The sequence below is a fragment of the Lactuca serriola genome, chromosome 2 (assembly GCF_051521515.1).
Source record: "Lactuca serriola cultivar US96UC23 chromosome 2, Lser_US96UC23_V15, whole genome shotgun sequence".
NCBI classification, from domain to species: Eukaryota; Viridiplantae; Streptophyta; class Magnoliopsida; order Asterales; family Asteraceae; genus Lactuca; species Lactuca serriola.
Genome location: NC_136409.1, coordinates 118,326,493 through 118,338,878, shown reverse-complemented (window position 1 = coordinate 118,338,878; position 12,386 = coordinate 118,326,493).

Genomic DNA, 12,386 nt, shown 5'->3' with positions numbered 1-12,386 from the left:
CTCGAATGGCTCTCAAAGAGAAAATTCGAAGTCCTCATTTAGTCTGTAAAAGTTTTGCCATAGATTATGATTGGAAAAGGAGATATTTCTTCGTTAAGGCTAGTTCCCTTTGTCGAGGCCTTCTTTCCGAGGATTGGCTATCTGAGGGTGAACATTTTGCATTTTGGGTATCTCTATAACATGCTCTCCACTTGATTTTTATTCTCCTCTTTTTTCCTTTGGATAATGCTGAATTTTGATGAGATTTTTCCTCCTCAAGAGGATACCAAAATAAAAGGTCCAAGGGTTTCTGAAGCTTCCAGTGGAGAAAAGGGGCTTTAGACTGGTAGAGGCTTTTCTTCTAGGAAACTTTAGCTCATCTATCGAGATAGAGGATTCAAACCCAGTCATGTCTATAGGTGTGTCATCGGATATTATTAATTAATTTAATCTTGTCTTGGTTGATAATATTGTTTTGTGATCAGGAACAAGGAAAACTCGTTCATGTGCTATTCTCAGTACCCCTTTTAACATGGATGGTTTCCTTTCCACAAATCATGTCGTGAAGTTTAAGAAATCTACTGCTACAAGTAGTAATAAGTTAGAAGGCAATGAAACAAGCCTTGATCCAAAGAAGGGAATTTTACTTTGGAAGAGGGTCAAGAAGTGTTTCACGGGCTTAATCCTTTTGAGGTTAAACAAAAAGCGAGCATGTTGGTTCAACCTGTAAGTTTTCATGTTCATCCATTTTTTTATATTTTAGAGATATTTTCATAATGTAAATTCTTAGGTTATAAGCTACTACCTTAACGCTGAAAGGTATTGAAGAACTTAAGAAGGAGCTTGAACTTACCAAGAAAAGGTTTCACATAGATATGAAGAGAAATTATAAAGAGCTTGCATTGTAGGTAAAGGAGATAGCTGTCAAGAAGTAGGAGTTGGAGAGAATGGCGGAGGAAATGGATGAATTGAAAGACAAACTTGCCTATGTCGGTATTAGAGGCTAGACCGAGTATGGTGGAGGATGTTGAGAAGAACATAGTTAAATTTTGTGACAAGACTAAGTGTGATCAGACTTTGAAGAACTTTAATGGTGTGGAGCATGAAGATGAGAAAGTTGGAGGAGAGAATGTTGAGGATCAAGATGTAGAGGGTCCAAAAAAAAGGTGAGGACATGGCTTCTTGAGGTATTTGTTTTTCTTTTTTTTGGTTGTTTGGATAAGTAACTTTGGATTATTTTTCAATACAATATTTGGGATGTAATAGTCTAACTAGGGTTAGCGTCTTTGTGGACAAGGAACTATTTCTATTTTGGAAAATGATGGGCAGTTAAAATAGTTTCTTAGGAAAATTTCTCATATCCTTAAAAATATTTTCCTAGGATTTTTACAAAACATTTATCAAGTAACGACTTGAGATCTTCCTTTTTTAAAATAATTTTTCTATGAGAAACATTTGTTTGCGTTAGAACTAAATATCAAGCATGAAAGATTCTAAATTAAGATACAAGGCAAAAGGATTTGTGTTTGAATACTTAGAATAGTCTTAAATACTATACCATATTCTTAAAGACATATTTGAGAAAATATATTCTGATAAAAACATGTTCATGAATGAAAAATATATTTGATGCAATATGCAAAAAATTGAGTGTAAGGTTGAAAATATGGCACGTTGTGAAGAGAGGTTTAGGATAATGAGTAGGGAATAGTCTTATAATTCAAGAATATTATGAGGATTGTGTACCTTACACCTGGTATCCTGGGATGAAATATTGGAATGATATCTTAGGATGATAACTTGAGCCGAAGTGATTTTGTTTGTCATCTTGAGATTACATCTTGGGAATATCATGGAGACTTTGTTTAATATCTTCGGTATCCTCGTTCTTTTAAATATTAGGAATTTTGGACCTTAGGTTTGTATATCTATGACTTAGTGAACATGATTATGTTCTCACCAATTGAAAACATAAATATGTTGTAAATCTAGGGATAATGTCGTCTGAGGGTTGTTCCCATGAGATTTTCCACTTCCTTCGGATATTCCCTTGGCTTAAGTTTAACATGTTAATGTTAAATGCATAGGTATAAGTTCTCGAATATATGAAACGCCCATGCCATTCCATTGAATTTTACTTAACTTCTAGTAAATATTTAGTAATATGGAGGTTGTTTGTTACTAAAGCATAAGTCAATCCACATATCCTTTGACTTTCACTAGAAATTATGTGTGCAAGTGAGGTTTTTAACCGTAATCTCATAGAAAGACATAAGTATTTAAAAAATTAGATGGTATCTTGGACTCTTTAAATCGTAGGACAGGTGATCATACCCTAAAATATTGGTCAATATCTTTGACGCCTGCATTACAAAGATCTTGGATAAAGTGTGGGTATTAGCTTAGCTAAAACCCCTCTGATGCTTAAGTAACTATTAGGAATAAGAATGTATAATTGACTATTGAATTAAGAAAGAGAAACATACTTGATTATCTTAGACCAAGATCTTCAATCTAAGCAGAATATATTTTAAGATGTATTGTGTTCTAGGATCTTAGTAACACTTGACTGTCCAGGGTGGAGAGCCAATATGCTCCTTTTCTGGCCACTAAATCTTTAAGGTTTGGACCTTCTAGTTTTGGATCAAGTTTCTCTTCATTATGTCTAGTTGTATTTTGGAATACATTTCTAAGAACAAGATATCCTACCTGGAATCTTATAAGATATTTTGTTGTAATATTTGTCAATTCTTTGGTAATATGCATCTATTTGGATGTTGGTAAGATCCCTAAGTTCGTCCAGTGTGTCAAGATCTTTAGCTAACATCCTTTTGTTGGCTCTTGGTCGTAGAATCTTTTCCCAGCAGTGAGGATCATGACTTTTAGGGGAATTACTGCCTCAATTCCAAATACACAGAATATGGTGTTTATCCTATGGATTTCTTGGTTGTGGTCCTATTTTCCTAAAGGACCAGCGATAAGTCTTCAGTTCAAATTCCTTTTCTTTATGTGAGTCTTTGCTTCAAGATATTGATTATGATCTTGTTGCTTCACTTATCTTGACAATTTTCTTGATGGTGGACAGGTATGAAAGTGATCAACTTGATTCCCCAACTTGAACAAAAGTTTTGTGTTTGCTCCTATAAACTAAGATCCATTATCACATATAATTTCAGGTGGAATGCCAAACCTGTTGGGTTTTATGGAAAAAAAAATTTGTACAATGCGGAAAACAATTATGAAATAATGAACAACTAAAACTAGCATAACCCTAGAGTAATTCAAAATTACCAAGTAGAGAGTTACATACCTTTTGATTTTTGGTAGTAAACAAATCACTTCAATATCCTTGTAATGTAGGTCTGGGAAATCCTAGCACCAAAATGATGGTGCATCTAATGGCTCACACCCAAACCCTAGAACTAGAAGACAAAAGGAGAGATGAAGGAGGAGATTTTCGGCCAGAGTATCTTTCAAGTAAGAGTATGCACAAAATTAGACCTCCATGGGGTCCTATTTCTAGTGTGGAAGAGACAAGGAAAACCCTAGATTTGAATAATAAAGTATTTATATTTATTCTATTCAAATATGATGTCCTTATCAGCTTTAGGTATAATCCGGAAACCTAGAATACTCCTAAATTTTGTTAACCCCTATATGGGTTCTAAAATTTTCTTTCATTTCTCAATTATGAACAATTACATCTAAACCGTTGGAACTTTAATTAATTTCAGTTAATCCTAAATTAATTCTAATTAATAATTAACTAATTCTAACTGATTTCACATTAATTTATTAATCATATAATTTAACAAACCAATTTTCCATTTCGAATTAATATATTAATCACATAATATATTAACAAAATATTTCCTCATAATTTCCAATTACTTTATCAATCAAATAAAAATCTTATAACTTATCCTCTCTCTACAAATGTCATTCTAACCAAGTTCTAGTTATAAATACAACTCAAAAGGACTTTGTTTCTAATTACAAGAATATATACCAATTTAGTTAATTGCTTAGACACCTTAATCCAACAGTCTACAACTTGGATAAGTCTGTAACAACAATTGCAAGTATAGATATTGAACTAAACAACAAAGAGTGCTTTCCAAAGCCAGTGCCGAACTCTGATTCAAATCAAGCATTGGTCCTACGATAAGTGATCAGTTATTCCTTCATTCTGTAAGATTTTGTATGGACATGACACATGGATTAGAAAAAATCTCATAGTCAAAGATTCCGTTTCTCAATTTTACCGATTCACATGGTATAGCTTTTGTTAGGACCATAAAGTAAGTATACTGAGATTTCGTTTGTCTCATACTACTAGTATGATTCACAGAGTAAGTGTACCGATACATCCTTTTTCTCGTACTACTAGTATGATTAAATGTACTAAGATGTCATTTTAATCGTACTACTTGTATATTGGTCATCCTCTTATATATTTTGTGTTGTTTTAGATGTTTTCAATGCATTTCCCCTTTACAGTTAAAAATTTTCACAAGTTTTTCAAATTCCATGACCTTGGTATAACCTCTCCCCTCATTGTTTCCAAGATGTATGACCCATCCATGTTAACTTCTTTGATTTTGTATAGGCCTTCCCATATTGGTCTTAACTTACCCTACGGTTCCTGTCGGCTTCCTTCAATTTTTTAAATAACTTGCTCCCCTATTCTGAACGACCTTCCCTTAACTCTTTGGTTGTAATAACTCTCAGTTTGTTTCTTGCAGTGTTCTTTTTGTATCGCTGCTATCACTCTTCTGTCCATGATCATCTCTAATTTGGTCTATAGTCCAGTATCATTGTTGGTTTGATCATAATTAGTTGTCCAGTTCGTTAGGACCTTCATTTCTAATGGGATTACTTCTTCTGATCAGTACAACAAGCGTAAAGGTGTTTGTTTTGTTGTTTTTCTTAGCGCTGTTATGTATTCCCATAAAACACTTTGTAGTTATCGACCTATCATCATGTAACTGTGTCTAGCCATGCTGACAGACCATGCACTATTGGGCGTTGTTATTCAAAATAAGTGTATGTAGGACTCCAAATCAACATATAACTTTCTTCCAAAAGAGCTTGATAATGTTGTGGCTAGTTATCGTAGCTAGAGGTTCTACCTCTACCCATTTTGTGAAATAGTCTATTGCTACTACTAAGAATTTTATTTTTCCAGGTGCTTCTCAGAATGGTCCCATAATGTATATGCCCCATTATGCAAAAGGCCAAGGGCTACTGATACTAATCATTGATGTTGATGATTTCCGTGGTATAGGCACATGCTTTTGGCATTTCGCACACTTATATACAATGCCTTTCGTGTCCTAGTACATGGTCGGCCAATAGTATCTCAATCTTGTTATCTTTCGTAACAATGTTTATGCTCTTTTGTGTGCCCGTGCTATTCCATTTCCACACCTTAATTGTGGGGGTGAGGTATCCCCTCTTATATAGTGTTATATTCTCTATTACGAAGAAAGGTGCCTTGATTCTTACTTTCCAGTATTGCTGCTCGTCTGGTGGTAATTTGTTGTCGTTTGGATATTCTATTATTTTTTCCTCCATTCATTTAGTTCTCCTATTTCTAAGACCATCGGTGCTTCTTCTATTGAATTGGTTTGTACCACCTCAACTAGCACTTTCTTTGTGAGATGTGAAAATATCAACGATGCTAACTTGATTAATTTGTCTGCTCACTTGTTTTCGATTTTGTACATGTTGTAAGTTATATGTCTTGAATTGGGTTGTTTATGCTTTCACCTTATTCGCATATTGTAACAAATTCGTTCCTCTTACTTCATACAACCCATTTGTTTGGTTCACAACAATCACTGAATCTACAAAGGCACATATGTGTATGCACCCCATTTTAATTGCCAATTGAAATCATGCTATAAGTGCTTTGTTTTCTAACTCGTTATTAGATGATATCAATTCTTCATGTAATGAATATGTTATGTCTTCTCCTATCGGATTGGTTAGTATTAATCTATCTCCCACCCTCTCATTGCATGAAGATCCATCCATATGTAACCTCTATTCTTCTTCCTGAGTTTGCCCATTGTCTATATTGGTAATGTACAACCCTTCTAATGTTAATACCTCTCCTTTATTTTTAATTTTTGTTATAAAGTCCATCAATGCTTGAGCCATGACACTAGTACGTGGTTTATAGTTGATCTCATGCTCCCCTAACTTAACCACGCGCTTTGCTAGCCGCCCTGATTTTTCAGGTTTTAGCAACACTTGTTGTTTAAGAGCATTAGTCAAAACTTTTATCGAGAGTGCCAAAAAATATCTCCCCAATCTCCATGCCGCATTGACTAATGATAACAGTAACTTTTCTATGTCGAAGTATCCTAGTTCCACCCCTTGCAATATACGCCTAACAAAATATATGGGCACTTGCTTGCCTCCTCTATTGGCCACTAACACGACGCTAGCTGCCGACCTTGTCGTTGCCTGGTAGATTGTTAAAATTTCGCATGGTATTGGCGATCTTAGCGCAGGTAACTCTGCTAATTTGTGACAACCCGAAATTTCCATTCTGTACAAACCATATCAAGTCAATAGAAGTTAGAACAATTACATTGAATTTCCATACTTTTGGGTATAAATTTCAGTATTTTAGGATTTACAATTAAGGAGATATCAGGAGAGTGGATGCACTAGGGTTTTGTGCAACAATGTTATTTCAAAACTCTATGATAATAGAGTTCATTGCGTGAATAAAATATTTTCTGCCAAAAATCCCAGGACTATATATAGGAATCTGAACCATATTTATTCATTAGTTCCATTTCCAACTAGAGAAAAGCTGAATTCTCTCTCAAGGATCTTCGAACTTTCGTCCCGGAAAGTGAGTACTTCTATCTAGTTTTGTTTTAAAGCTTCTTATATGCTTAATACACTAGAAATCATAGGAAAACACTAAGATCTAAGAGTTTACCGCCCAAGAACATCTTGGACCGTAAACCCTTCTTTAGGGGTCAAAAGATGCACTAGTCCCTTCCTTGAGCAATGAAACTAGTTTAGACATATACCCTAATGTGTTTAGGACTAGCAAACACCATTAGAACACCAAGAGTAAGGTGTTCACGGCCCAAGAAGTTCCAGGGCCATGAACTCCAAACAATAGGGCCAAAAGGTGCTATAACCTCTTCTAAAGCCTTGTACACTAGCCTAGTTTAGTTCCTAGTTAAACTAGGGACTTGAAAACACCACAAACATCCTTCCAAGGGAGATTACGGCGGTAATCTCCATGGGATTTGGTCCCAGGGCCGTAAAATCCTAAAAGGAGTTATACAATGCCCTAAACTCTTCCATAGACCAAGCCATTAAGTAAAAATGCTTCTTAGAGTCTTGTAGAGAATCACACACAAAATGGTCATATAAGTATGATCTTGAGGCCGTAAACTCATGAGTTTAGGACCGTAAACTCATTTGTTAGTGATATCAGGGCCGTGAACTCCCTTATGGTGTTGTCCTTGAACCCTACACACAATAGCTTTCCCTACAAACACTTAGATGCAATCCTAGAGGTTAATAACACTTGATAAAGGTGTTTAGCATGTCCTAGGGTGTCTTGAATTTTTTATTAGTTGTTTATAGACTAATTTGATACATATATGTGATATTATATGTTAACTAGGATCATAGAGTGTGTTCAAGACTTCACTTGACACCTAGCCATCCTACCTCTTCAGTTCTTCAGTACCACTCACAACAGGTGAGTTCGTACCCCTTAATCAATGTTTTAAATGTTTTGTAATGTTTTATGGGGGATACAAGTAGAATCATGCTAGTTATTATATCAATCACATGTGATTAATAAGAAGCATTTAAATGATTTGCTACTCATTAGCCGTTTTACCAAACAGTTTCTTCACATGATTTTCATAAATGTTTTATATGTTTAAAAATCCTTATTAAACTGTTCATTATAAACTGTATGTTTCATTTCAAACTCATTTATAATTGTGTTTCGAACAAATGTTTCTTTATACTTAAACTGTTTTACCAAACACATGCTTTCAACCCGTTTTATAGATTGACATCTAGTCGATCTTTTCTTAGATAGAAATCATGTTCAAAAGGCTTTACAAAACTTAGTTTATGCTTTTATATTGTAAATTGCATGTCTATATATGTATAGTTATATAATAAATGTTGAAAGGACTTAGGAAGGCTATCCACCCTATTTCCTTTTCGCGCTTGAGATGTCGTCTGGTGGGATATCGGGTACCCGTCTGAAGGTCGTTTAAATATTAGTTATATATCATGTGGACATATATAGTCATAAAGGTTCTTCCAGTTCATTCAATACCCTTGGGTAGCAAGGGTATACATCCATCTTCATACGTACCAGTTACATTACTAGTAAGCTACCATAGGGGTAGTTCAGGAAGATACTAGAACTATTACTAGAACACGATATCATACAATGAGTCAGTTCATTCATCAGTCAATACTTGTTAGATGGAGAGAACATACATTATAGCTAGTAGACACAGTACATTATTATACATGCTAGATAGAGAGAGAACACACATTACAACTAGCACACGCAGAACATTACAATACATTACTATACAATTACATGAGTACGTTTACATGATTACATTTACATGAGTACGTTTACATGATTACATTTATACGAGTACATTTACATAGATACGTTTACATAGAGACCTTGTTATAAGCATGCCTATATATGTATAGTTATATAAGTAATGTTTAAAGGACTTAGGAAGGCTATCCACCCTATTTCCTTTTCGCGCTTGAGATGTGGTCTGGTGGGATATCAGGTATCCGTCCGAAGGTCATTTAAACATTAGTTATATATCATGTGTACATATATGGACATAATAGTTCCTTTCAGTCAGTTCAGTACCTTTGGGTAGCAAAGGCATACGTTCATTAACGTTTACATAATTACGCTTACATGAGTACGTATACATAGATACATTTACATGAGTACGCTTACATATACGATAGTAAGACTGGCATCACTAGGTGCTATAGCATGGAACGAGTTCAGGATCTAACTATACCAATGAATCGCAACGCATTGTGATAGTTATATTGGGTATACATGATCATAGTAACGTGGATGTTCACGGCGTGCAAATATGCAGGGGTCGTGTAAAGGTCCCAAAATCCCTTTGACAGGGGAGCGTCTAGCTTGGGATCTAGCCATCACATTACGCCTTATCCTTCAAATAAGGCAATAGGAGTACAAAAGTAGTCACTTATTACAAATACTACAGTACATATAACAATTACCCTAGTCTTAAGGTAATTAGTACGGTTGTAGTTCAACGCTACAGCATAATACTATTTCATTTTCCCATTACATTCACTTCGTGAACATTCACACGATGCACGGTAATGTAGAAACTATATTTTTGGTTAATGATAGTCAGATTTGGGAAAATACACACTCTGACAAGAGACACACACACAGACACTAGATGCCTTGGTAGAAGGATACGATTAGTAGGAAACATAGGGCTTCCTAGGATCATTCAAAACATTTTCATACTTACAGTTCATATACATTTTCAATACTTACAGTTCATATGAATACAAATACTTACATACAAATTAAGACACTAAAATACTTATGATCTCACCAGCTTTAAAGTTGATACTCTCTTTTAAAATAACTTGTATCCTCAGGTCAACCATAGACAGGTACCGATGCAAGGTTCGGGGAAGATGGTGCTCGTTCAAGACACATCTTTCATTTTGGTTTATGCTTTAGTGTCTATTATAATTTGACAGAACACACTTGTATTAAAAATTATATTATTAATGCAATGGATGATGTTGTTGCTTGTTTACTACTTTTCGTTGTTGTGATACTGTACATGATGTCCTCCGCCCCAGAACGTTTCCGCCATTCATGGTTTTGGGGTTTGACATAATTCTATTTTTAGTTTAGTGAAAGCTCTTTCTGCGTCTTCTTTCCACCGAAAGTCTTATTGTCAGGTACTCATTTCAATGTCTTGTAAAACATCAAAGAAGTTTTTGCCGGTCTTGCGAAAAAACGTTGCAACACTACCAATTTCCTGGTTAGCGCTTGTACTTCTTTCATGGTTCTTGGCGGTGTCAACTTTAGCATTGATTGCATATTTTGTGGATTTACTCTAATCCACCCTTAGATATTACATACCCTAGGAACTTACCTTCTTCTGGCTCAAAAAGGCACTCCTTGGTTTTAGCTTAATGTGAACAACTCTTAAGCTTGCGAAGGTTTCTTCTATGTCCTTTAAGAAAAACCCATTGGTTCAAATTTTTAGAACCATGTCATCCACGTATACTTCGACGTTCGTACCAATTTATGGCTCAAAACCCTTGTCCACCAACCTTTGGTATGTCACTCTTGTATTTCTAAACCCGAATGACATTTTAGTGTAACAAAAAATTACTCTGTCCATATGAAAATAAGTTTTCTTCGTCCCCTTTATGCATGTGTATTTGGTGATATCCTTTGTATGCGTCCAGGAAGCTTTTCCCCTTATGTCCATGCAAAGACTACATCTTCTCGTCTATGGACGATAATGTGTAAAAATCTTTTAGGCATTCTTTGTTTAAATCCGTGTAGTCGAATCACATTCTCCATTTCCCATCTTCTTTCTTAACAAAGACAAGGTTTGCCACACAAGTCAGGAATAGTGATTAACGTACTATCCCTGGCTTCACCGATTTTTCCATTTCATCATTTATTACTTTTTCCGTTTCCTTCGATTGGCCCTTTTTTTTCTGTCTAATTGTTTTTGCGATTGATTTATCATTTAGCTTGTGTTCTATTAGTCCCCCTGGAACGTCAATCATGTCGGCTGGTTGCCATGCAAACACGTCGGTGTATGTTCTCAGCAGTTTCGTCAACTCTTCCCTAAAGTTTTATGGTAACGTTGCACCTATTCGTATTTCTAGGTTGGGCTAGGCATCGTTTGTGACAATTTTAATTGTTCCTTAGGACGGGAACTCATTTTCTCTGGATGATTGGGTTACCTTTTCCACCACTAATGTCACTACACATGCATTCAATGGCTTGTTGTAAATCGTCCTATACCCCTTATTTGTTCAGAATTGTATTAGACCATGAATTGTTGATGCGATAACTTCAAATTTCTTCATTTAACTTCTTCCAAATTTTATGTTGGTGATGGTGATTGTATTATTGTTAAATCTAGCGTTTGAGTATTTTCAACATTCATGCAATGCTCATATAAGGTCAATGGTAATGATAAAATTCATAAGGGCCATATTAAATGGCCTGCAAAGCTTGTAAAACACACGTCCGGTTTTTTCATTCTCCTTTGCATCACCTCAGGTAACTTTAGGAAGTAATGCACATACATTATCTCTGTGGAGCTTCCACTATCTTAGTAAGTCTGATGTATTCATATATCATGTACATAGCCAAGTATTAAAATCGGTTCATCACCTTGTATGTTAGACTTTCAGTTCCTCCACGCATTGAACATCCCGTGTAAGTATGGCGTAATTTCATTTTTTTATCTATGGTCGAGATATTCTTGGTATGAGTGTTATTTCTTATTATTTTGTTCTTAAATAGTATTAAATACGGATGACACCAATGGTGCTACGTCCTCTTTCGCCTGCATGTCGGAGGTCGAGTTCCCGACTCCTCCTAACGAGTAATCAAAAAGGTATGTTGCACTAATTAACAACTTCTAGGTTAGAATTCCATACCGAGGGTTAGACCCCGGTATTGCTCTCTGATGCCTAAGTTAGATGTTGTATAAGGTTTATCCAAAATTACACAAAGTTTTGAGGTTCAGTGAGAACTTACCTTCATCTTTAATATCGGTGGGTTCTTATAGGCTTTCCCTTATCTGTTGGTACAAGGTTATATCCATTCATTTGATAATATCCAAACAAAGGAAGCTTAAAGTTCCTCATACGACTTGTTATTTTATTTCTAAAGATCTTATCCTTCCCCGAAATGTGGGATATGCATTGCATTTTGGTTTTTTTAGATTGTGCCTTAGGGTTGTCTCTTAGGTTTTTTTTAGCAGGTTTCTGTTGTCCTTTTATCAATCGGGTTGAAGTTAGTCGGGTCAATGTGATCATTTTTCCTTATTTGGGCTACATATTATAGCTTTCACCGATTCTCGATCTGTCCATGCCGAGCCCGTATCCGACTCTCTTTAATAACTATCCGGGGGTACACCATTAATGACTCTATACCCAACCTTTCTCAACACCATCAACTTGCAAAGGCACTTCGATATCTAATGTTTATTAGCCTGAACATATTTTTTTGTGTCCAACAAGTGTGTCTTGATATGCACGAACCGCGAGACCCATACTTCTTTGCTCTCAAGCATATCCTACACTACATCTACATTACCGTTGAGCAT